This window comes from Salvia miltiorrhiza, chromosome 1 (assembly GCF_028751815.1).
Source record: "Salvia miltiorrhiza cultivar Shanhuang (shh) chromosome 1, IMPLAD_Smil_shh, whole genome shotgun sequence".
NCBI lineage: Eukaryota > Viridiplantae > Streptophyta > Magnoliopsida > Lamiales > Lamiaceae > Salvia > Salvia miltiorrhiza.
The window spans coordinates 1,959,910-1,984,493 of NC_080387.1; the positions used below are offsets into that span (position 1 = coordinate 1,959,910).

The 24,584-nt window shown below is 35.6% G+C and overlaps 2 long non-coding RNA genes across 2 annotated transcripts; both read left to right on the forward strand.

Annotated features, from left to right (window-relative positions):
* Positions 1 to 5,166: 5,166 nt before the first annotated feature.
* On the forward strand, positions 5,167 to 8,247 carry LOC131007244 (uncharacterized). The gene is made up of 3 exons (XR_009095997.1): positions 5,167 to 5,315; positions 7,274 to 7,353; positions 7,950 to 8,247. It is a non-coding gene; the product is annotated as an uncharacterized LOC131007244 (long non-coding RNA).
* A 6,544-nt stretch (positions 8,248 to 14,791) lies between these two features.
* Positions 14,792 to 17,872, forward strand: LOC131007245 (uncharacterized). Its single transcript, XR_009095998.1, has 3 exons — positions 14,792 to 14,940; positions 16,899 to 16,978; positions 17,575 to 17,872. It is a non-coding gene; the product is annotated as an uncharacterized LOC131007245 (long non-coding RNA).
* Positions 17,873 to 24,584: the final 6,712 nt, after the last annotated feature.

Genomic DNA, 24,584 nt, shown 5'->3' on the forward strand with positions numbered 1-24,584 from the left:
TCTTCACTGAAAAAGGCCTTGTCCACCAAACAACATGTCCTTACACACCTGAACAGAATGGGGTAGCTGAACGGAAAAATAGGATCATTTTAGAGATGACTAGAGCCCTTATCATCGACTCCCAAGTCCCTAAATCTTACTGGCCCGAAGCCGTAGCTACCTCTGTTTACCTCTTGAATCGACTGCCAACTTATATCCTAAACTTTAAACCACCCCTTGAGTTCCTAGCTACTCACTCTGAAATACCCTCATCCCTCACACTGGAACCCAAAATTTTTGGATGCACCGTTTATGTTCATATCCCTAAACAAAATCGTACAAAGTTCTCACCAAATGCTGTTAAGTGTGTTTTCCTGGGGTATGGCAAAAATCAGAAGGGGTATAGATGTTATGATCCTGTAGCTAATCACCTATACACTACCTTAAACTGTGACTTCGTTGAAACAGAATATTTTTTCCACCAACATGGGAGTCAGGGGGAGAAAAATGAGATTGTCGACTCCCTAAGTTGGCTCCATACGCCATCCACTGTCCAAACAACCCTTCCTTCCCTATCTTCTCATCCGTCTCAAACTAGCTCAGTGTCATTGCCAGGTTCTGTGCCAGACGTTGGTCCAACAGAGAAGGTTAGCACACCCGCCGAGACATCTACAACACAAGTTCAGTTCGAGATGTCCAGCGAGTCGATCCCACTATCAACCCCATCTTCAAATCCTGAGGTAAGTAATCTCAATAGTTCTCAAGTTAATACTAACATTGAGGAACAGAGGGATGAAGACACTGACACAGAAACTGGAAGGGATACGGATGAAGATGATGAACGTACTGAGTTGGCAGGTGCCACAGATCAGTACACATTGCCTCCCCGAAGTACAAGGGGAAAACCACCAAAGCGATACTCTCCAGACTGGCAGGGACGGAAGACTAGGTACTCGATTGCCAACCTTGCCCAAGGACAACTCACAGAGATGGCACGGGCCTTTGAAGCAGCTCTTTATGAAGAGGAGGATGTACCCCAGACAGTAGAAGAGGCAAGGAGACATAAACATTGGAGGGATGCCATGAAGAAGGAAATGGATGCACTAATTAAGAATGGGACATGGGAAAGATGTGTGCTGCCAGAAGAAAAGAGGCCAGTGGGATGCAGATGGGTTTTTTCAATCAAAAGGCGAGCAGATGGTTCAATCGAGAGGTACAAAGCTAGGTTGGTTGCAAAAGGATACACTCAGACCTACGGGATAGACTATGAAGAAACATTCTCACCAGTGGCCAAGATGAACACAGTAAGAACACTTCTCTCAGTAGCAGCATGCAAGGATTGGCCTTTGCATCAGTTGGATGTAACTAATGCCTTCCTACATGGAGAATTGGATGACAATGCAGAGATATATATGGAAGTTCCTCCAGGTTATTCCGAAGAGTTCGAGGCAGGTCAAGTGTGCAGGCTAAAGAAGACACTCTATGGATTGAAGCAATCGCCCAGAGTATGGTTCGGGAGATTCTGTTTAGCTATGGCAAAAAATGGCTATAAACAGAGTATCTCTGATCATACATTATTCGTGAAACGAAGAGAAGGAAAGGTAACTTGTTTAATCATTTATGTTGATGACATGATTATCACAGGAGACGATGTTGAAGAGATAGTAAACCTGAAGAAAAACTTGTTCCTGGAATTTGAAATGAAAGACCTTGGATCTCTGAAGTACTTCCTTGGAATTGAGATTTTAAGGTCGAAAAAGGGAATCTTCCTGAGACAAAGAAAGTATGTCCTTGACTTACTTGCAGAAACTGGGCTACTCGAGTGTAAACCTGCAGAAACACCGATTGTGATAAATCATGGATTAACAATTGTTGAGGGAGCTGACTTAACAGATCAAGGAAAATACCAGCGCCTTGTTGGGAAACTCATCTATCTCTCCCATACACGGCCCGACATCACATATGCAGTTGGAATAGTAAGTCAGTCTATGCACAAACCCCAGAAGGAGCATATGGAGGCAGCTTTGAGAATTGTCCGGTATCTGAAAGGAACCACTTATTATGGGATTTTGCTTGAAAAAAAGGAAGATTTGGAAGTTGACGGGTTTACAGACGCAGATTGGGCCAGTAACCCAAATGATAGGAAATCTACCGCCGGATATTTTACCTTCGTTGGAGGAAACTTGGTCACATGGAGAAACAAAAAACAGAAAGTAGTGGCCCTATCAAGTGCAGAGGCAGAATTCAGAGGAGTAAAAAGTGGGATAACTGAAATCCTGTGGCTTCGGAGATTGCTCACAGAGATTGGCTTTCCTCCAAGAAGGGGAAGTCGGCTCTTCTGTGACAATAAAGCTGCGATTAGTATATCTGAAAATCCCGTACAACACGACAGAACCAAACACGTGGAGATCGATCGGCATTTCATCAAAGAGAAGCTCGATAGTGGGATCATTGAACTTCCTTTCATACGATCGAATGAACAGTTGGCTGACATATTGACTAAGGCTGTAAACACAAAAGTCTTCAGAGAAGTTCTGGACAAGTTAAGTATCGGAAATGCCATTACTCAACTTGAGGGGGAGTGTTGAAAATAACCATCTGCATAAGTCAAAGATTATTATTCAAAGATCATGAATAATAATTCAACGATAAAATCTTTAGCTTTTGATTTTAAGAGATTGTATTTGATTTTAAGAGATTGTAGTTTGACATTTGATTCACCCTTACACTATAAAAGGGTGCATTGTAATCTAAAGAAAGATATCAGAGACATTACCAATTCTCTCTACATTCTCTATCATGTTGTTCTTTCTCAACCTAGCTTCTCTCGATTACCATATTGAAGAGTACTGGCTGACCATAATAAGCTTTGCCTTAATTGTTTGTCTCCACAATTCCGTTTTCTAATCACCATTGCTGCTCTGCTTTAATTTATTTTATAGGTCACCTTCTCAATTGCCAAAGGCTTGGGAGTAGTACTCCTTGCCGACTCATTCACCGTGAATCTCTCCACTGTTTTCCTCTCTCTGGTCGGCCTGTCACTCACGGGCGTCCTAGGTGACGACAATTGTGCTGTCTCACTCATTCTTTTTTTTCTCGAATTCGTTGCTACATTCTTCTTCTCAGTTCCCGACTCTTCTATATCCTCAGCATCTTCTTCCCTGCCACTTTTCGCCTCTTCTGCTACTTCATCCTCTATTTTTTCCTCTACTTCTTGCTTTTTCGCTCCCTCACCATCATCCCCTGCATTTCCACCTACTTCTTTCATCTCTTCATCCTCCACCTCCTTTTCATTCTCCTGTTTCGTTTCCCCAATTACCTCTTTCTCCTCCAGTTTCCTGGCTTCTACGCAGCCGGAAGCGTCCTTGATTACCCCTTTTTCTTCATCTTCTGTCAAGCCCTTCTCCCCTTGAATAACCCAGTGCACACTAATATCAGGTTTGAGTAGGCTCGATTATTTTAGGCTTTTCCATCAGACTGTTCGCTTATTTAGAGATGAGGTTGTAGTCTGTAGAGCGGAGCCTGATAAGTCTGAAACCAAGACAAGCTTACAATTTCATTAAACTAGCTTTGTCAATCACTTTGTTAGTTATGATATTTAATTTATCACATAGGAAAAGAATTGAGTGCCAATGTGTTCGAAGCTTTGCGTCTCTGTCTCTGGTCACAAGAGACCTTCATCAAACTATATGCTAGACTAGCTTTTACTTTGTGTGAATTGGTCATACGAGAAACTCATTGAAAAAGACCCATTTTCTCGCTGGACACTCTCAGCGATTGCTGTGTTCCAGCGCTCGCTGGCTTCTTGGCCGCGGGCGCTGAAACTCAGCGCTCGCTTAAAACTTCATGGATTTCAATTCTCGTGGTTCTTGGCCGAATTTCGTCGTGTGTATTTTTTGGATGAAATCCATTAAAGTCATTCCGGATTTTAAATCAATGGAATAACGAATACACCTAGATTTGTATGGATTTTAAAAAGTTTTGAACGAATACACCCAGATTTATATGGACTTTTAAAAGTCTTGAACAAATACACTCAGATTTCTGCAGACTTTTAAAAGTCTTGAACGAATACACCCAGACTTTTAAAATCCATAGAAATCCATCAAATTCCACAACGAATACACCCCCCTTAATTTTAAAAACGGATTTGGATTTGGATCTGAAAATTTCAAATCCGGATCCGACCCGTGGATCCGTTTTATTTAATATATATTTTTTATATTTTATATTTATTTTATTAACAATATTAAATATATTAAAAATTATAAACAATACACTATCAATTAGAATTAGAATTAAAAATTAAAAATTTATTTTATCTTTATATTGCATGAATGTATTTTGTGCAATATTTTTCATGATTAAAATTAGATGTTCATTTTGTGACTTTTTTTTAAATTTAATTTAAAAATAATAGATCCATGGATCTGGACCCGCGGACCCGTGGATCTGACGGATCTGGATCCAAAATTTTCAGATCCGCGGATCTGGATCTGATAGATTAAAACGGATCTGGATCTGGTATTGATGAGATCCGGTCCAGATCCGGCCCGTTGCCATCCCTACGAAGGATTGATCTTAATTAATAGACAAAGTAATAAGATTAATTTATTATTTATTTTAATAAATTAGAATTTTAAAATATTTTAAGACCTTTTATTAACCTAATTTTATTTGATACTTATTTCATTAAAATTATGGGATTGAAAAAATTCTACTGTTAAAGATAAAAATAATCAATAATGCTTCTTATCGATCACGCAAAGTAAACATCATCTGAATGTTTTGATCCATTTTTTCAATTGCAGTACCCTAATATTGTAATGCCCCGTTTCCCTGAGTTAAATTTAGAATTTATTTTGAACTTAAGATTTAAGATGATTCACGCCGGATAAAAGAAAATGAATTTATTTTTAATTCCAACAAAAATGATTTACAAAAATATTTGTAAATTTAGTAATTAAATTTATATGTATTGAATATTTATTTAATTTAGCATTCAAGCATTTTCATGAGCTATTTATTTAAGCAAACATTGAAAGATTATTACAGTTTTCATAGTACAACCCGAAAGACTTTTTATTTTATTTTATTTTATTTTATTTTATTTCAACCTATTACTCTCCCACCTACTTCCTTCCACCTACTCCCTCTCACACCCACCTACTCCCTTCTTATTGCAAACTTAATATAGCTGGTTGATCCGAGCTTCCATTTTCTATCCTCCACAATCATCCCACATATTTCATCTCCCTCATCAATTTTCAGCACATCAGCTACTGAACAAATTCAGAAGATTTGCAGAATGATAACCCAACAGATTTCTTTTGAAGGTTAAACCTCTAACTCTCTTACTCGAGCACTTCTTTTGAAACAGAAACTCAAGTTAGAACCCATACATAACACGTACACTGATTCCATCATATATAAATTTGCATATGACAACAAGACCCAAACTCAATGATGTTTATTTATCGTCTGTGCATATACATACATACATGAAGCATGTTTTTTTTAAAATAGAAAAGAAGTAGATATTGAAGCGCTGTTTTCTTTTATCCTTGTTTTCGAACTGCTGTGTCGAGTCGGGTAGACGAGTGTGGTGGCTGTGTGAATTGAGTCGGGAGGTGGACGGAGGCACGGCACGGCAGCGGCGCTGCTGTCGCCCGGCCACGGTGAGAGAGAGGGAGCTAGGGCTCGGGCGCCGCTCTTCGCGGTGGGATGTCGGGCCTGTTTCAGCCGAGAGTGGAAGAGGGAGGCCAGAGCTCGGCGGCCTTGGCTGCTGTTGCTCGGCCACGGTCGGAGAAGTAGAGGAGAGTCGGAGTCAGCGGCGGTCGGTGGCGGTTCTCGCTGCTATCGCCGGAGTTCCAGAGGAAGGAGGGAGGAGGAGAGGGCGGTCTAGTCGGGAACCTGTGTTGAACTTGGCCCCGTCAGAGGTTCTAGCTCGATTGTGTCGAGTCGAGAGGATTGGAATGGAGGCTCTCATAGAGAGGATGCACGGCTCGTTTGACGAGTGAGTTGCAGGACGGCGGCGACCTTGGCCTTGCTGCCGTCGACCTGAGGAGGGAGAACCGAGCGTCGTCAGCGGCTGTCGTTGTTGCTCCGGCAAGCTTCGGCGGTGGCGAAATTCTGAGGGAGAAGGGTGCTGCTGCGTGCGTGAGTTTGTGCAGGTAGAGGAAAAACTAGGGAGAAGAAGATGGGGTAGAGGGAAAGGGACGGTCGTCGGCTTCTCGCCGGAAGGAGCCGCGGCAGCGGGACTGATGGCTGAGAGATAGAGGTCGAGAGAGAGAGGGGGCTGAGCGGGTTACTGGCGACGCTGGGTGCGTGCGTCTGTGTGTGAGGCGGCGGTACGGCTGGTGTCGTGTCGTCGCCGGAGTCAGAGGGTGGCCGGCGCCGTGTCCGGTTAATGCCGTGCGGCCGTGAGTCCGAGAGGGAGAGATAGAGCAGTCGAGAGGGAGAGAGAGCAGTCGTGAGATGAGAGATAAGAGAGGGTGTGCGGCTGATAGGGAGAAGATAGAGAAGGGTTGGGGGTGTTGGGCTTTGGAGTGGGCTTGAGCATATGGGCCGAAAATTTTAAAGGTTGGGCTTTGTTATTTCCTTATTTGGGCCGAGTATTTGGGCCGATTTTTATGAGTGATGGGCTTCGATTTTTAAATAGATTTGGGCTGCGATTTTTTAAAGCTTGGGCTGATTTTTAATTTTATTTAGCTGGGCCCGATTTATTTTATTCAGTCTGGGCCATTCATATTTTATTGAGTTGGGCCTCATCTTTTAAATTTATATGGGCTATTATTTATTTAAGCATGAGCTCTATTTCATCTATTTAAATGGCTTCCCTATTTTATTTAATTAGACTATTAATTAGTTTGATTAATTATTTTTAAAGACTTTGGATTGCCTTCAATTAATTAAATTGGGCTTTCTTATTTTTAATTAATTGAACTATTATTAGTTTGATTAATTTATTTAAAGGATAATTTTTATAATAATATTAAATTATTATTAAGTGCATATTTTAAGTAATTACTTATTATATGCTAAGCATGACATGAAATTGCATTATATTTTGCAATAAAAGTATTTATGATTTAATTGGTTTTAATTATAATTCCAATTATTAAAGAAAATCGAGTAAGGATATTGTTGGTGTCCTTAACTCAAGAAGTTTAGTTTTCAATTATTTATTCATTAAATTTTTGAAAACCCGGCGTGAGGAATCATAGTAGTTAAGTGCACCCACTAAGACTTTAAGTTAGCTTCACGAGACCTATTAAGAATAAAATTTTTGTAGGCTTTGTGGACCAAGGGGATTAGCGCTGCTTTCCCAAGACGAGTTTATGTAATTATGATCTTCAGGCTTTGCCTATCCAGGTGGGCATTACTTTTACTATACGTATATAGAGATCCCCTGCGTGTCGTAGGCCTCTTATACGAATATATGCATGAGATGATTTTAACTGTTAATTTCAGTTTATTATTATGCCCAAATGATAAATGACTCTTATGAAATGAAAATGAAATGTTCATGAAATGAAATGAAATGTTTATGAAATGATTGACTGCCAAAAATGTTTATGTTTTTATATGTATCCTATCTGTGTTGGCTCGCCAACTTTAAAGGAAATCCAATTGGGATCCTATGCTAGACAAAGGTCGCTAGCTAGGATTAACGTGTACACTCATGGAGACCGCGAGTCGCTTGCGACCGGTCTTGGCGTCCGTGGTAAGGAGGCCTCCTTCCCGGCGCGTGACAGAAAGGAACAGATATGGATCATATGAAGGAAAATGATCGGCCGATCGACTTTATGAAAATGAAAGAAATATTTTAGTAAGCGCAGGTCATTTAAGAAAACCCCTGTGTGTTACTGTTATGGCAGTTCAATTTATATATGTATGCATGTTGTATTTTCGGCTATGCCCACTGAGTATTTTTATACTCAGCCCTGCATGTATTTCTAAATGTGCAGGTTGAGCAGTTGATGGAATGGAATGATGTTGAGCGGGTGTTCCTTTGACATTTCAAGAAATGTAACCTTGAGTATACATCTTCATATGTATATCTCACACGTTTTCCGCTGCAAAACACTTTGATTAGGATAACTTTATGTTATGAAGTTGTGACACGTGTTATTGGGTAACCCACCTTAATCAGTTCTCCTTTATGTGTATGTGTTATAAGTATCCAAATGATCATATATGATCCTAGCTTTTTATCTATGAGTGACATTTCCATATACTTTAATGTTAAGTAATTGTCCATTTCCATTTCTTATTGTTCACCCCAAGTCATAACCCCGGTTAACCCGTCATTGGGATAGTGGGCTGTGACAGAGTGGTATCAGAGCGGTTCGTTCGCTCTGGCCCTAGAAACCTTATTCTAAAGAGTCGAGTTTAGTTTGATTCTTTATACTTACATGGCTTCATATGGCACCGCTCAACACTCCATTGCATCGTGCTCAATCAAGGAAAGAAGGTAACTGCAGTTTCAACGTTTTAAAGATGTTAATGTTCTAAAATGCTTCATGAATATGTTTATGTGAAGAGCAGGTTATGATGAAATGTTGAATGTTTTGCCTTTCATGGCATATTTTCGCAATCTATGATGTTATGATCAGACGAATGATAGAAAAATTGACATATGTTTTCCCGGAGAACATAGATTGCTATAAGTTGCATGATCACAATTCTAAAAGAACATAGACTACTAGATTAGTAGGATATCTCTACAATCTAGATTCTTAAGGTGATGATGTAGAAGAATGAAAGAGAACTTAGAGCATTTCAGCTCCCTCAAGAAAACAATGATTCTTTTGAACTACAAAGAGGAATGAAAAGATATGTACGAGGTAAAGGAAAAGCACAGAATGAAAATACGAGACGAATTCAAGGTAAACGTTGCATCAAAGGTTGAACCATAGTCTCTACGTTCGAATGTTCAAGTGCGACGGAACATCGAATCGACTTTTGCTACAGGACAGATTTTAAGAATAGTGTGTTTTGCCTGTGTACGTATGTCTGTGTGTATATGTCTTAAGAGAGGTTTGGGGTTTGAGATCAATAGGATAGAGAACTTTAAGATAAGTTTAGTTGTCATAATGAGCTTATGTTTTGTTATGTATAATATGTTCATGGCTCTTCAAGTTCGGGACGATGTTTCCCGTGTGACTGGGAGGTGATGATGTTGGACCTGGCCAGTCCACATGATCCAAATCTCAGTAGACGTCTTTTGGGTTGAAAACCCATGTGTTTCAACTTTCGATTGAAAAGTCAGATGGGATCTTACTCGAGGTCATTTTGTTCGACCTTGTAGTTAATCATTTCATACCCTCTGGTCAATCTTTTGATTCTCTTGAACAATTTCTACAACACCTTGTCTTGATGTTGTGTTGAGTTTGAGCCTTGCAACTCGTGAGTTGTCATAATAGATCCCCTTGTTTGATAAGACCAAGAAGTGTTAGTCTACCGATGTAGTATACTACCCAAACTATGACTTCATATAATTGTGTCTCATTGTGATTGGTTGAGATTAGTTTTTGTCCTATAAATGATATCGACCACTCATTATGATAGAAATTCAGAGTTCAAGCTAAGACCGTAATATAGTGTTCGAGTACGAGGACTTAAGTTAATTGGTCTATGATAGTTTTAAGATAGATTCATAGGAAAGTGTTGTACATGTGTAGGTAACAAGAAATGGGTTGATGACCATTTTGGTCTTTGGAAAATAGGATACTCCGTAAATGAGCCCTAGGAATGAGGTAGGAGTAATGAACCGCCGCAAAAGGACGAGGGAACTTATTCTCAAGTAAATCTCATGTATATAAATTGGAATTAGGAATCCAATTGATATGAGGAGAGACCCGAATCTATTCTAGATCGGAAAGTTAAAGTACTAAGGAATAAGTCGATACCTTTAGTAATAGTTCTTTGAAAGCACCATGACCAAGAAGAGGCGACGTGAGAACTCGAGTTTAGCATGAATGAGAAGTACCCAGAATTATTTTCTGTGGTACAAATTTCGTGACGAAATTTCTTTTAAAGTGGATAGTATGTCATACCCCAACTTTTAATCCCTGATTAAGGGCTTAATTATTAATAATTAGGATTCGGCATCCATTTATAATAAAAAAAAACTGGTTTGATTTATCTGATGTGATTTAATCATTATATATGTGTTTTAATGTGCTTAGTTAAAGGAAAATTTTTATAAATGTGGTGCATAAGTTTTAATTGGTGAGTTAAATGTATTTATATGAGCCACATGAATTTTAAATTATGCATGAAGTCATGAATTTTATCTAAATTTGATAAAGTACATGTAACACCCCGTACTTTTCCCTATGTTGTGAGATAGTGTCTTAACACTATTGAGAGTACTGAGATGTCAGAGAGATTGACTGTCCTATTAAGAAAATAGGAATAATGAGTTGGAAGTAGAGTCGAGAAAGAAAGAGTGAAAAACCTTGATAAAAAAAAAAAAAAAAAAACGGTCGGAGAGACGTCTAGTTTGTCTGTGTTTGCCGACTGCTTTGACGTGATATTATGTGAAATTACGTGACTGATTGATTATGTGAGTTTTGTTACGTATGTCATTGTGAGCAAGTTATTATGATTTTTATTTGAGGATATTAGCACTTGGAATTTTAATTAAGTTTCTAAAGCAAGTGCAGTTTATTTTTACCGAGAAATCAAAGAATGCCGGTTAATGAAAATATTTCCAAGCATATATTTTGTTTTAAAATTATTTTTTCTATGAGAGGAATATTATAATTGAGTGAGTGCACTAATATTAGTGCTATAATTATTTTATGTGGTCACATGAATAATTATGTATTGGTATTTTATTAATTAGTACATTTCCATAGTTTTTGTGATTTATTTTTAATCACCCTTCTCACACTATTACTTTAATTTCCCTACCATGTGACTAAATACCACAATTTGCCAAGTGTAGAGATTATTGAGAGAGTGTAGAGATTAGAGAGAGAGTGTAGAGATTAGAGAGATCAAGGCATTAATTGCCAATATTTCCTTAAGATTACAAAATCCTCTTTAAAGATCACAAGATCATTTACAATCTTGCAAAATCCTCTCTCACTCCTCACTCATCATTTTCGACCAACACCTCTCTCCCTCTTTCTCTCACTTTCCTCCATTTTCCTCCACTGAAGAGACCTTCGAAGCTTCCAAAAAAAAAAAAAAAAAAAAAAAAAAAAAAAAAAAAAAAAAAAATTACAAAACACCTCAATCCACTCTAAAATCTTCCATAAACACATCCTAGCTACTTATATTCAAGAGAATCATTGAAGGAAGGCTTCCAAGCTAGAGTGAGAAAATATGAGTTTTGGTGAGAAACTTGGGTAAGTGATTCTTATTTTATAGATCTAGATTGTATGATGTTATATGTGAGTATATGATCATGATTGAGCAAGAAAATCACCCAACTTATTTCTATGAAATTTTCGAAAATTAGGGACTTGAAACCCTACGAAATTTGTTGTTTGTTTTCTTGAATTGGCTTGAGTTATATGATGATTGATGATTATTGAGTTAATATATATGAATATCTTGATGATTAGCCATGAGATATAGATTTTTCTATTAGGTTAGTTTACCTAAAATTGGGATGTTGAGATCCTATGAATCAATTGATGTATTGATGATGGATTTGAGTTTATGAGATGATCTAGATGATTAATGATGGATGAGATTGAAGTTTGAGGTTGAGAAATGAAAAATGAAAAGTGTTAGTTTGAGGAAGAAGATGACATACATATGTATCTATATGTGATCTTGTTTTATGATGTTGATTTGTGCTAATTGGTAACCTAGGATGTTAGATCTATGATTTGATCAATAGGTTATATATGATTAGTGATATTTTCAAAAGAGTTTAGTTTAATAAAAATTAGGACTTTTTGCCTATGTGTTATTAAAGTGATTTTGGCTTAAGATATATGTATTTGAGCATGATATTAGTGTATAATTATGTTTGAGTAAGTCTTTTGTTGGCTAAGAAAATTTTTGATTTAGTTTAGTTTATATGAGTTTTTGAGTTTTCATATTTTGAGAAGTCGATGATTGATAAAATGAGGTTTAATTGCTTTATGACCATTATGTGAAAGTTTGTCATGTTTTTTTTTAAGAGTTTTATAATGATACATGAAGTTTCATTAGAGTTTAGTACATGATAAAAAGGGAATCTATATGTGTATAATGATTTATATGATGAATGAGATCGTGTTGAATAATTGAGTAATTTTGTGCATGAAAATGAAAAGAGAATTTTAATGATGCGTTCATTGAAACGTTTTACTAGAGATTTGAGGTTATGATGTAAGAAGAGAGTCAAGATTTGAGTATGATGAGCATTATAATGTGCCTGAATGTTTGTGAGTGTTATATGTGTTTAAAATGAGCTTTGATGAGTTTCCTTGAAGGAATGTTGAGTTGAGTATTTTAAGAGTTTGAGATGAGATTTTGGTGAATTTCGTAGGCCTACTGACCTACTGTGATCGACAGTTTTTAAATGTCAAAAAGCTTTGAAAATTTTATACCAAGTCTCTACATGAGTATTGAGAACATCGGTAAAATTTCAAATGATTTGGACTTCGTCTATTATTTTTATAAAATACAAAACCGAAACTGCACATTACTACCGAGAGTTTCAGAGAGCAAGGGAAAGAGTCATTCATTTCAGTAGCTTCCTGTGTGATCTAGCTTTCCAAAATTTTATGGTATTAACCTTATTGAGTTAGCTAGATATCCACAAAATTTGAGATCAGTTTGACAACATTTACTATTTTTCAAAAATCCAAGTTTTCGATTGCTCAAAACTGCCGAATATGGTAAACTGTAGTAAAACAGTCATATCTCCTACAATACTTGGAGTTTTTGACTCTATTTTTTTTTATATGAAAATAGACTCGAAGACCTTTCTTTTGGTATGAGTCTCGAGTCCAGGAGGTGTCGAAGTAAGAACAGGATAGATTTTGAAGTTGAGTCAGTGTAAAAACAGAGCATGTTTTGATAATGTTTGATTGTGTTTTCTTATGTGCCTTATGTGATTGTGTTGTCTATGTGTTGAATGAGATTAGACGAGCCTTATATGAGAGATAAATCGAGACTTAGTACCATGATTTTCTTGAAACCTATCCTTGAACTTAAGGATTTGAGATGAGTGGAGAGTTATATAGAGATGAGTAAAGAGATAGAATATGAGATAGAGCATGAGTTAAGGCTTTATGAGTATGGATTTTAAAAGGATTAAAATGTTTTAAATCAATTCCATTTTAATGGAGTTTAAAATACTTATTTAAGTCATTTATAAATGAATAATGAGAAATGAGTAAAGGAGTTCGTAAATAAATCGCGGCATGAGATTTTCAATTCCCCTAGTAAACTAGGGAGATATTATGAAGGAACAAGCAATGAACGAGACTCTCACCACCGAGTCACTACAACAATTGGAAAAGGAAAAAGTTCACGCACAAACAAGATATGTATACCACCTCAAGATGGAGGTAAAGAAAAAGAAAATGGAAGGAAAGCAATAGAACTAAACTTAAGGTATAACTCAACCCCAAAGCTAGTAGGCTCAAGCTAAGAGAGTGAATGCTTTGGCTAAAGTGCCAGAAGCTACAGCAAGAATAAAGTTGGAACGCCACCACAATGGAAACTTAGAAACTCCATTAAATAATCATTTGAAAATGAGTTTACATGGCAGAAGGAGTGCCATTAATCTTTAAGTGAAAGTTACCAAGATAATGAGAAAAGTTTGATGTTAGAATTCCCTAGTCAAATCTGAAAAGGTGACTTAGGACGAAGGAAACAATTAAGGTAGTTCACCACTTTACTAAGATGAAGTGGGTGAAAGAATGTTGTTAGGTCCTGAACTGGTCCAACAGATGATTGAGAAAGTCGACCACATCAAGCAAAGAATAAAAGAAACTCAAGATAGACAAAAGTCTTACGCCGATAAACGCCGATCGGAATTAGAATTTAATGTTGGGGATCGAGTTTTCCTCAAAGTCTCTCCCTCAAAGGGAGTTATACGTTTCGAAAAGAGGGGCAAGTTACGACCCCGTTATATAGGACCTTTTGAGATCCTAGACAAGTTAGGCCTTTGTAGTCTATAAGTTGGCTCTGCCACCAAGCATTGTGGATGTATACAATACGTATAACACCTCGCAATTAAGAAAGCATGTGATTAAGTAAGATAAAGTAGTCCTAGCCAGGACCTAAGTTGTGATGAGAAATCAGTCCAGATACTTGATCGCAAGATTCAAGTTTTACGAGGCAATAATATTGTTCTCGTCATGTAGTGGAACCATCACAGGATGGAAAATGCCACAAAAGAGATGAATGAAACGAATGACTAGTATCACAAGATAGAATATCAGATATGCAATTCCGAGGACGAAATTTTTATAAGGAGGGAGGAATGTAATGCCCCGTTTCCCTGAGTTAAATTTAGAATTTATTTTGAACTTAAGATTTAAGATGATTCACGCCGGATAAAAGAAAATGAATTTATTTTTAATTCCAACAAAAATGATTTACAAAAATATTTGTAAATTTAGTAATTAAATTTATATGTATTGAATATTTATTTAATTTAGCATTCAAGCATTTTCATGAGCTATTTATTTAAGCAAACATTGAAAGATTATTACAGTTTTCATAGTACAACCCGAAAGACTTTTTATTTTATTTTATTTTATTTTATTTTATTTCAACCTATTACTCTCCCACCTACTTCCTTCCACCTACTCCCTCTCACACCCACCTACTCCCTTCTTATTGCAAACTTAATATAGCTGGTTGATCCGAGCTTCCATTTTCTATCCTCCACAATCATCCCACATATTTCATCTCCCTCATCAATTTTCAGCACATCAGCTACTGAACAAATTCAGAAGATTTGCAGAATGATAACCCAACAGATTTCTTTTGAAGGTTAAACCTCTAACTCTCTTACTCGAGCACTTCTTTTGAAACAGAAACTCAAGTTAGAACCCATACATAACACGTACACTGATTCCATCATATATAAATTTGCATATGACAACAAGACCCAAACTCAATGATGTTTATTTATCGTCTGTGCATATACATACATACATGAAGCATGTTTTTTTTAAAATAGAAAAGAAGTAGATATTGAAGCGCTGTTTTCTTTTATCCTTGTTTTCGAACTGCTGTGTCGAGTCGGGTAGACGAGTGTGGTGGCTGTGTGAATTGAGTCGGGAGGTGGACGGAGGCACGGCACGGCAGCGGCGCTGCTGTCGCCCGGCCACGGTGAGAGAGAGGGAGCTAGGGCTCGGGCGCCGCTCTTCGCGGTGGGATGTCGGGCCTGTTTCAGCCGAGAGTGGAAGAGGGAGGCCAGAGCTCGGCGGCCTTGGCTGCTGTTGCTCGGCCACGGTCGGAGAAGTAGAGGAGAGTCGGAGTCAGCGGCGGTCGGTGGCGGTTCTCGCTGCTATCGCCGGAGTTCCAGAGGAAGGAGGGAGGAGGAGAGGGCGGTCTAGTCGGGAACCTGTGTTGAACTTGGCCCCGTCAGAGGTTCTAGCTCGATTGTGTCGAGTCGAGAGGATTGGAATGGAGGCTCTCATAGAGAGGATGCACGGCTCGTTTGACGAGTGAGTTGCAGGACGGCGGCGACCTTGGCCTTGCTGCCGTCGACCTGAGGAGGGAGAACCGAGCGTCGTCAGCGGCTGTCGTTGTTGCTCCGGCAAGCTTCGGCGGTGGCGAAATTCTGAGGGAGAAGGGTGCTGCTGCGTGCGTGAGTTTGTGCAGGTAGAGGAAAAACTAGGGAGAAGAAGATGGGGTAGAGGGAAAGGGACGGTCGTCGGCTTCTCGCCGGAAGGAGCCGCGGCAGCGGGACTGATGGCTGAGAGATAGAGGTCGAGAGAGAGAGGGGGCTGAGCGGGTTACTGGCGACGCTGGGTGCGTGCGTCTGTGTGTGAGGCGGCGGTACGGCTGGTGTCGTGTCGTCGCCGGAGTCAGAGGGTGGCCGGCGCCGTGTCCGGTTAATGCCGTGCGGCCGTGAGTCCGAGAGGGAGAGATAGAGCAGTCGAGAGGGAGAGAGAGCAGTCGTGAGATGAGAGATAAGAGAGGGTGTGCGGCTGATAGGGAGAAGATAGAGAAGGGTTGGGGGTGTTGGGCTTTGGAGTGGGCTTGAGCATATGGGCCGAAAATTTTAAAGGTTGGGCTTTGTTATTTCCTTATTTGGGCCGAGTATTTGGGCCGATTTTTATGAGTGATGGGCTTCGATTTTTAAATAGATTTGGGCTGCGATTTTTTAAAGCTTGGGCTGATTTTTAATTTTATTTAGCTGGGCCCGATTTATTTTATTCAGTCTGGGCCATTCATATTTTATTGAGTTGGGCCTCATCTTTTAAATTTATATGGGCTATTATTTATTTAAGCATGAGCTCTATTTCATCTATTTAAATGGCTTCCCTATTTTATTTAATTAGACTATTAATTAGTTTGATTAATTATTTTTAAAGACTTTGGATTGCCTTCAATTAATTAAATTGGGCTTTCTTATTTTTAATTAATTGAACTATTATTAGTTTGATTAATTTATTTAAAGGATAATTTTTATAATAATATTAAATTATTATTAAGTGCATATTTTAAGTAATTACTTATTATATGCTAAGCATGACATGAAATTGCATTATATTTTGCAATAAAAGTATTTATGATTTAATTGGTTTTAATTATAATTCCAATTATTAAAGAAAATCGAGTAAGGATATTGTTGGTGTCCTTAACTCAAGAAGTTTAGTTTTCAATTATTTATTCATTAAATTTTTGAAAACCCGGCGTGAGGAATCATAGTAGTTAAGTGCACCCACTAAGACTTTAAGTTAGCTTCACGAGACCTATTAAGAATAAAATTTTTGTAGGCTTTGTGGACCAAGGGGATTAGCGCTGCTTTCCCAAGACGAGTTTATGTAATTATGATCTTCAGGCTTTGCCTATCCAGGTGGGCATTACTTTTACTATACGTATATAGAGATCCCCTGCGTGTCGTAGGCCTCTTATACGAATATATGCATGAGATGATTTTAACTGTTAATTTCAGTTTATTATTATGCCCAAATGATAAATGACTCTTATGAAATGAAAATGAAATGTTCATGAAATGAAATGAAATGTTTATGAAATGATTGACTGCCAAAAATGTTTATGTTTTTATATGTATCCTATCTGTGTTGGCTCGCCAACTTTAAAGGAAATCCAATTGGGATCCTATGCTAGACAAAGGTCGCTAGCTAGGATTAACGTGTACACTCATGGAGACCGCGAGTCGCTTGCGACCGGTCTTGGCGTCCGTGGTAAGTAGGCCTCCTTCCCGGCGCGTGACAGAAAGGAACAGATATGGATCATATGAAGGAAAATGATCGGCCGATCGACTTTATGAAAATGAAAGAAATATTTTAGTAAGCGCAGGTCATTTAAGAAAACCCATGTGTGTTACTGTTATGGCAGTTCAATTTATATATGTATGCATGTTGTATTTTCGGCTATGCCCACTGAGTATTTTTATACTCAGCCCTGCATGTATTTCTAAATGTGCAGGTTGAGCAGTTGATGGAATGGAATGATGTTGAGCGGGTGTTCCTTTGACATTTCAAGAAATGTAACCTTGAGTATACATCTTCATATGTATATCTCACACGTTTTCCGCTGCAAAACACTTTGATTAGGATAACTTTATGTTATGAAGTTGTGACACGTGTTATTGGGTAACCCACCTTAATCAGTTCTCCTTTATGTGTATGTGTTATAAGTATCCAAATGATCATATATGATCCTAGCTTTTTATCTATGAGTGACATTTCCATATACTTTAATGTTAAGTAATTGTCCATTTCCATTTCTTATTGTTCACCCCAAGTCATAACCCCGGTTAACCCGTCATTGGGATAGTGGGCTGTGACAAATATCCAAATTTTATAAATAAATAAATAAAAGGTTAATTTTCATTTAAATTATGTAATCATATATCTTTTGGGTTTTTTTTTTCAATTAATTATATTGTAATTTCAAATTAATTTAAATTAAATAATTAGATACAAGTATCACTACAAAAAAACCGGAGATTACCGACGGCAAAATGCCGTCGGTAATAAGGCACGGCCGCCGGTGATAAAGGTTACCGGCGGCGTTACGCCGTCACTAACCGGCTCGTCGGTAACGCCATTACCGACGGCGATCGGCCGCCGCCGGCAATTAACGGCGGCGAAGCCGCCGGCATTTCCGCCGTTAAATACCGCCGTTGAACGGCGGATAGTTGCCGGAAAATGCCGTCGGTAATTAGCGGCGGCGAGATCACCGTCGGTAATTTCCACCGGACGGTGGTGGCGCACACGCCGGAGTTGTTCAAGGTATTACCGAGGGCAAAATGTCGTCGGTAATTACCGACGGCATTTGCCCTCGGTAATATTTTTTAATTTATTTTTTTTATTTATTTATTTATTTTATTTTATTTATTTTATTTATTTATTTATTTTATTGTATATCCACAATTTATTTCGGTATTTATACAGTATTGCATAATTTAGACGAACTTCCCAGTCGGTCACCCATCTTAGTTGTGCTCTAAGTCAAGCACGCTTAACCTTGAAGTTCTTTTCGAATGGTCACCAGTACAGAACACTCGTATTATTGATATATATAGTATCTATTAATTCATTTAAAGTCTACTTCAATATACAATATCATATATATTCATAACCTTAGAATATGTCGAGATGATATACAAAAAATATTGTTAATTACGGATTGGGCTCGTTTCCGTTCTTATTTTTATGTCGTAAAAATATTTATTAATTAATTTATTATTAATTTTCGATTTTTTTTTATTTATCAATCTAGTTTATACACCATTCATAACCTTAATATTGATTGATGAGTGAATCACTAATCAAATTAACATTCTTAAGTTATAATTATAAGTTACTATTTACTAAGAATCTTGAATTCTTAGTAATAATATTAGATTAGTGTTGATTGATGAGTGAATCACTAATCAAATTAACATTATTAAGTTATAATTATAAGATTTTTACCAAGAATCTTGAATTCTTAGTAATAATATTAGATTAGTGTTGATTGATGAGTAAATCACTAATGAAATTAACATTATTAAGTTATAATTATAAGTTTATTAGATTCTTAGTAATAATCTTAGATTGCTGATGAGTGATGAGTAAATCACTAATCAAATTAACATTATTAAGAAATAATTATAAGTTTCTCACTAACAATTTTGAATGCTTAGCAATAATATTAGAATAGTGATGATTGATGAGTGAATCACTAATCAAATTAACATTCTTCAGTTATAATTACAAGATTTTTACTAAGAATCTTCAATTCTTAGTAATAATATGAGATTAGTGATGATTGATGAGTGAATCACTAATCAAATTAACATTCTTAAGTTATAATTATAAGATTTTTAACAAGAATCTTGAATTCTTAGTAATAATATTAGATTAGTGATGATTGATGAGTGAATCACTAATCAAATTAACATTCTTAAGTTATAATTACAAGATTTTTACTAAGAATCTTCAATTCTTAGTAATAATATGAGATTAGTGATGATTGATGAGTGAATCACTAATCAAATTAACATTCTTAAGTTATAATTACAAGATTTTTACTAAGAATCTTCAATTCTTAGTAATAATATGAGATTAGTGATGATTGATGAGTGAATCACTAATCAAATTAACATTCTTAAGTTATAATTATAAGATTTTTACCAAGAATCTTGAATTCTTAGTAATAATATTAGATTAGTGATGATTGATGAGTGAATCACTAATCAAATTAACATTCTTAAGTTATAATTATAAGATTCTTCCTAACAATCTTGAATTCTTAGTAATAATATTAGATTAGTGATGAGTGATGAGTAAATCACTAATGAAATTAACATTATTAAGTTATAATTATAAGATTCTTCCTAACAATCTTGAATTCTTAGTAATAATATTAGATTAGTGATTATTGATGAGTGGATCACTAATCAAATTAACATTCTTACGTTATAATTATAAGTTTCTTACTAGGAATCTTGAATTCTTAGTAATAATCTTTGATTAGTAATAATCAATGTTTAAATTTTCACTTGTATTTCAATATATATTTAATTTTAATGTTTTTGTATTATTATCTTTGACCAATTTATTAGATGATAAATGAAAAAAAAAAATAATAAAAAATAAAAAATAAAAAAAATTACCGACGGCGTTTGCCGTCGGTAATTAGAGGCGGAAAAATGCCGTCGGTAATTTTGACCGGACAGCGGTTGTGCTATCGCCGGATGTCACCGGCGGTGGTGATTAGCGGCGGCCTCTTGCCGCCGGTAAATAGCGACGGCAACGCCGTCGGTAATAAATAATTTGTATTTAAATTAACATATATTTAAATTAGCGACGGCACAACCGCCGCTAATTAGCGGCGGTTGTTTTGCCGTCGGTAATGCGCCGGTAATAGGCAAAAGACGGGTCGCCGTTTTTGCCGCCGCCGTGCCGTCGGTAATTGCCGGCGGCGGCGCTATTTTCGCGTTTTTTTGTAGTGTATATCGGATATCTGGAAATATTGCATTTTTAGTGACCCAATTATCATTTTCATCAATAAACAAGCACTCAATACCCGATCAAGTAATGCCTAAAAACTTGAAGCGGTTTAAACACCCTATCCGCGACATACTTTTATGTACCAAAATTTAGGAAGGAATAGCTGAAGAAATCTTTAGGATTTATAAGGTTTGCGGCGTCAATTTGGCGTACATATAAATAGATATTTCATTCTCGCAATTATAAGGGATTAATTGCATGAAACAAACTTTTATATTTAGTTTGGATATTGTTTTGTGTTTCATATATGTTTCAGTTGAATCAGTTCCATTATTATAAGGCCCTCAAAAAAAAAAGTTCCATTATTATAATACATATCATGCATATTCGGTTCTATGTGATATACATAAATGTCAAGTGACCCGATCCAGATAATACTCTACTATCCCTTAAACTCGTTAAATTATAGCTTATAAACTGTTTAGAAATTTATAAACTCTTCTTTCTTTCTTTCTTTTTTAGAGATAGGAGGGAAAATCGTCCAATTCGAGGCGTATAGGTTTTTCATTTTTTTAAGGTAAACTAGATGAGTTTATAAACTCTTTAAATTATACCTTATAAACTATTTAGAAATTTATAAACTCTTTTAAAATATTTGGCAAAATTGCTTCAGTAGTTTTCAAAAAATAAATTACATGCAACAATCATTTTATAAAAATTATTCAATTATAATTTATTATTTTCATCATATACCATTTTAAGTTAATCTCTTCTAACTAAAAATTCTCTCTTTAACTTCAATTATCCAAATACTATGACAACTTATACATTATTAAGCTCTTAATTAAGCTCCAAGAACTTATAAGCTCTTTAAAATAAGTTTAGCCAAACACCCTCTTAAAGATATTTGAAATTATTTTTTGAGAAGATGATCATTGAAATTACTAATCCTTCAAATTCAATGAGATAATGCAAAATTTATGTGCCTTACTATACACTTATTCAATAATTACTCATAAATACTTGAACTTTCATTATTTTATGAAATTGTATATAATTTTATTTTGAGTAAATATCAGTTTTTTGGCTCATCGTTGGGGCGTTTTTTCAAAAATATCCCACCCTAAACATAATTACAAAATAATATCAATCGTTTCATTTTTTTTTCTTATTCATGGCCCGCAAAAATTTTTCGATGACCGGTATTTGACGTGTTCCGGCCAAGTGCCATGTCATTAGTATACGTCAGTATTAAAACGATGGGTATTGTTTTGTAAATATGTTTAGGGTGTGATATATTTGAGAAAACGCCCAAACGTTGGGCCAAAAACTAATATTAGCCCTTTTTCTTTTATTTTTTAATGCTGACGTGTACTAATGACATGACACTTTGGCCGGAACACGTCAAATACCGATTGCCAGAAAATTTTTACGGGCCATAACTCATAAGTAAAAAAAAATGAGACGATAGGTATTATTTTGTAATTATGCTTAGGATAGGATATTTTTAAGAAAACACCTAAACAATAGGCCAAAAACTGATATTCACCTTTTTATTTTTCAACATAATAATATATGAATTTAAGAGTTTGTACATAAAATTGAATTTGACGTGGCAAAATCGAAATCGATACGAGAATCTAAGAGTTACAGAAGGGTGTTGCAAACTAGATGAATTAAATTGGTGGTCCTTAGCTTGATCTAAATTAGATTAACCAAAAGTTGAAGCTTGAAGCGGACTAGAACCGTTGAGCGCAGCAACTTAAGAGAACATTGAATGGTCAAGATCAAGAAGGGGAAAGATAAGAGTTTAATTCCTAATTATTTCAAATTTTATGTAATCAAAATTACATCATTTTGGTGAACCAAGTTAAAGTGACGAAGTTAAGACACTCAAAAACTCTCATTTGTGAGAGGTCTTGGCTTCAATCCCGCATGTGTAGTTTTTTCACCTTTAATTTGTGTGGTTCTCCTGCGTGCGATTATTTTCCCATCTTGTATAATGTAAAGGTTTCGCCAGCATGCGAATTGCTTATTTATTATATCATATATATATTTTTTGTAATTAAAAACAAAAAAAACCTACGTCATTTTGACACACTAATTTCGATTTCACCATGTCAAATTCGATGGAATTGAATTTTGTGCGTAAATTAAAAAAAGTCTGATCTAATCAACTCGCTGACCTCATGAGCTCATACATATAACTTGATGTTCCTAACTCAGCCAACTTGATAGCTCATGTTTGGTCTATACTGCTGCACTTCACTTAAATTACGATATCTCCTTTCAAAAATAAATAAATTTCGCAGAATCTACAATTATTGTGGGAATTGTCTTAGCTAGGTCATGCGCAATGCGTTTCCCCGTCAGGATTGTTCCACGTGTTCTGACATTAAAAGTTTTAATATTTATTTGGTTCTGGACCAGACCGGTCTACATGATACTAATACCGCCGGTTTTCGTGAAAACCATTGTGGCATGTTTGGTTGTGAGTATTTTCGAACAGTGTTGTGAATTGTGCAGTTATGTTGGGTAATATTTATATTAGTTTCGGAAATGTTGAATCTTTAGCGCCAAAGATGAAAAATAAAATTAACTTGGGTCTCGTGTACAGTTTCAGAAGATATTTACATTTGTATATTAACTTTTTTGTAATGTGGACATTTTACGGCCAAGAATCTCGGAAATTTTATTTTAATAAAATCCACAACAACAAATAAAAGATTTCTTAACTATAATAATTTTAATTTAATGTGGAAAATAAATTTAGTCGTACTTGGTGACCCTTTATAAACTTGAAAAAACAAATCCTTCGTACTTAAAGTTAATATGTTATATTGGGATATACTTTAATATGATTAGGAAGTTAGCACGCGTTATTAAGAAATTGATAATGATTAGTGGTGATTTTACTTAGGTTATGTTGATGTTGTTAGTGGTGATTGAACTTAGGAATCTTGAAGTTTAAAGTTGACTAGCATTTGCATCCCATGCAATGCACGGAAAAATATTTTTAATTTTTATATTTATATAAAATTAATACTAATTCAATTATTATACTTATAAATATAATACAAAATTAATTTTAATTTAATATATTTGAATTGAATATTGAAAAAAAAAAAATCACAATTATAAAATTTGATATTATGAAAAAAAATAAGTTAAAAGAATGAAAAATAAAATACTAATTAAAGTGAATTAAAAATATATTTATTATTCAAAAAAGATGAGAGATGAGTGAGAGATTTATAAAACTTTAATATATATCTAAAAAAATAATTTTTACATTTTAAATCAAATATTTTCATAAAACATATTATTATGCATATTAAATACTTTATAATTAATCGAATTTCACAATTTTAAAAAGAAATGTAGCAACAAATAAGAAGTTAAAGAAAATGAAAATAAGAAGAAAAATATATAGTTTAAACATAAGTCTTCGATTTTATTATAACTACAAAATTGTCATTCAATTTTAAAATTGATTTCAAATTAGAAACTCCACTTTTAATATAGTATAGATTAGTGGTGATTTGGTGAATCTATTTAAGAATCTCAATTTTACACTTGACTAGTGATTATTCAACTTAAGAATCCTCTCTAATTGAACTTGATTAATGATGATTCCACTTTAGAATCTCAAAATTGATGATTCTACTCGAGAATCATCACTAATAGATGTTGAATAGTGATGATTCCACTAGGAGTGGGCAAAATCCGATTACATTCAAAAAGTCAAATCGAACCTAACCGAAATACTAATTTGGTTCGGTTAATTTGATTTTCGGTTCGATTTTGGTTTTAAATTTTGAAATTTTTGATTTTTCGGTTCGGTTATAGTTTTTAAGAAAAAATATTTGGTTAACCGAAAATCGAACCGCAATAATAATTAATTTAATATTTTAATAATTTATATATAGTATTTAAAAATTAAAATGATTAATATTTTAACCGCTTGGGGTTAGGCATGTTTGGTTCAGATTTGGA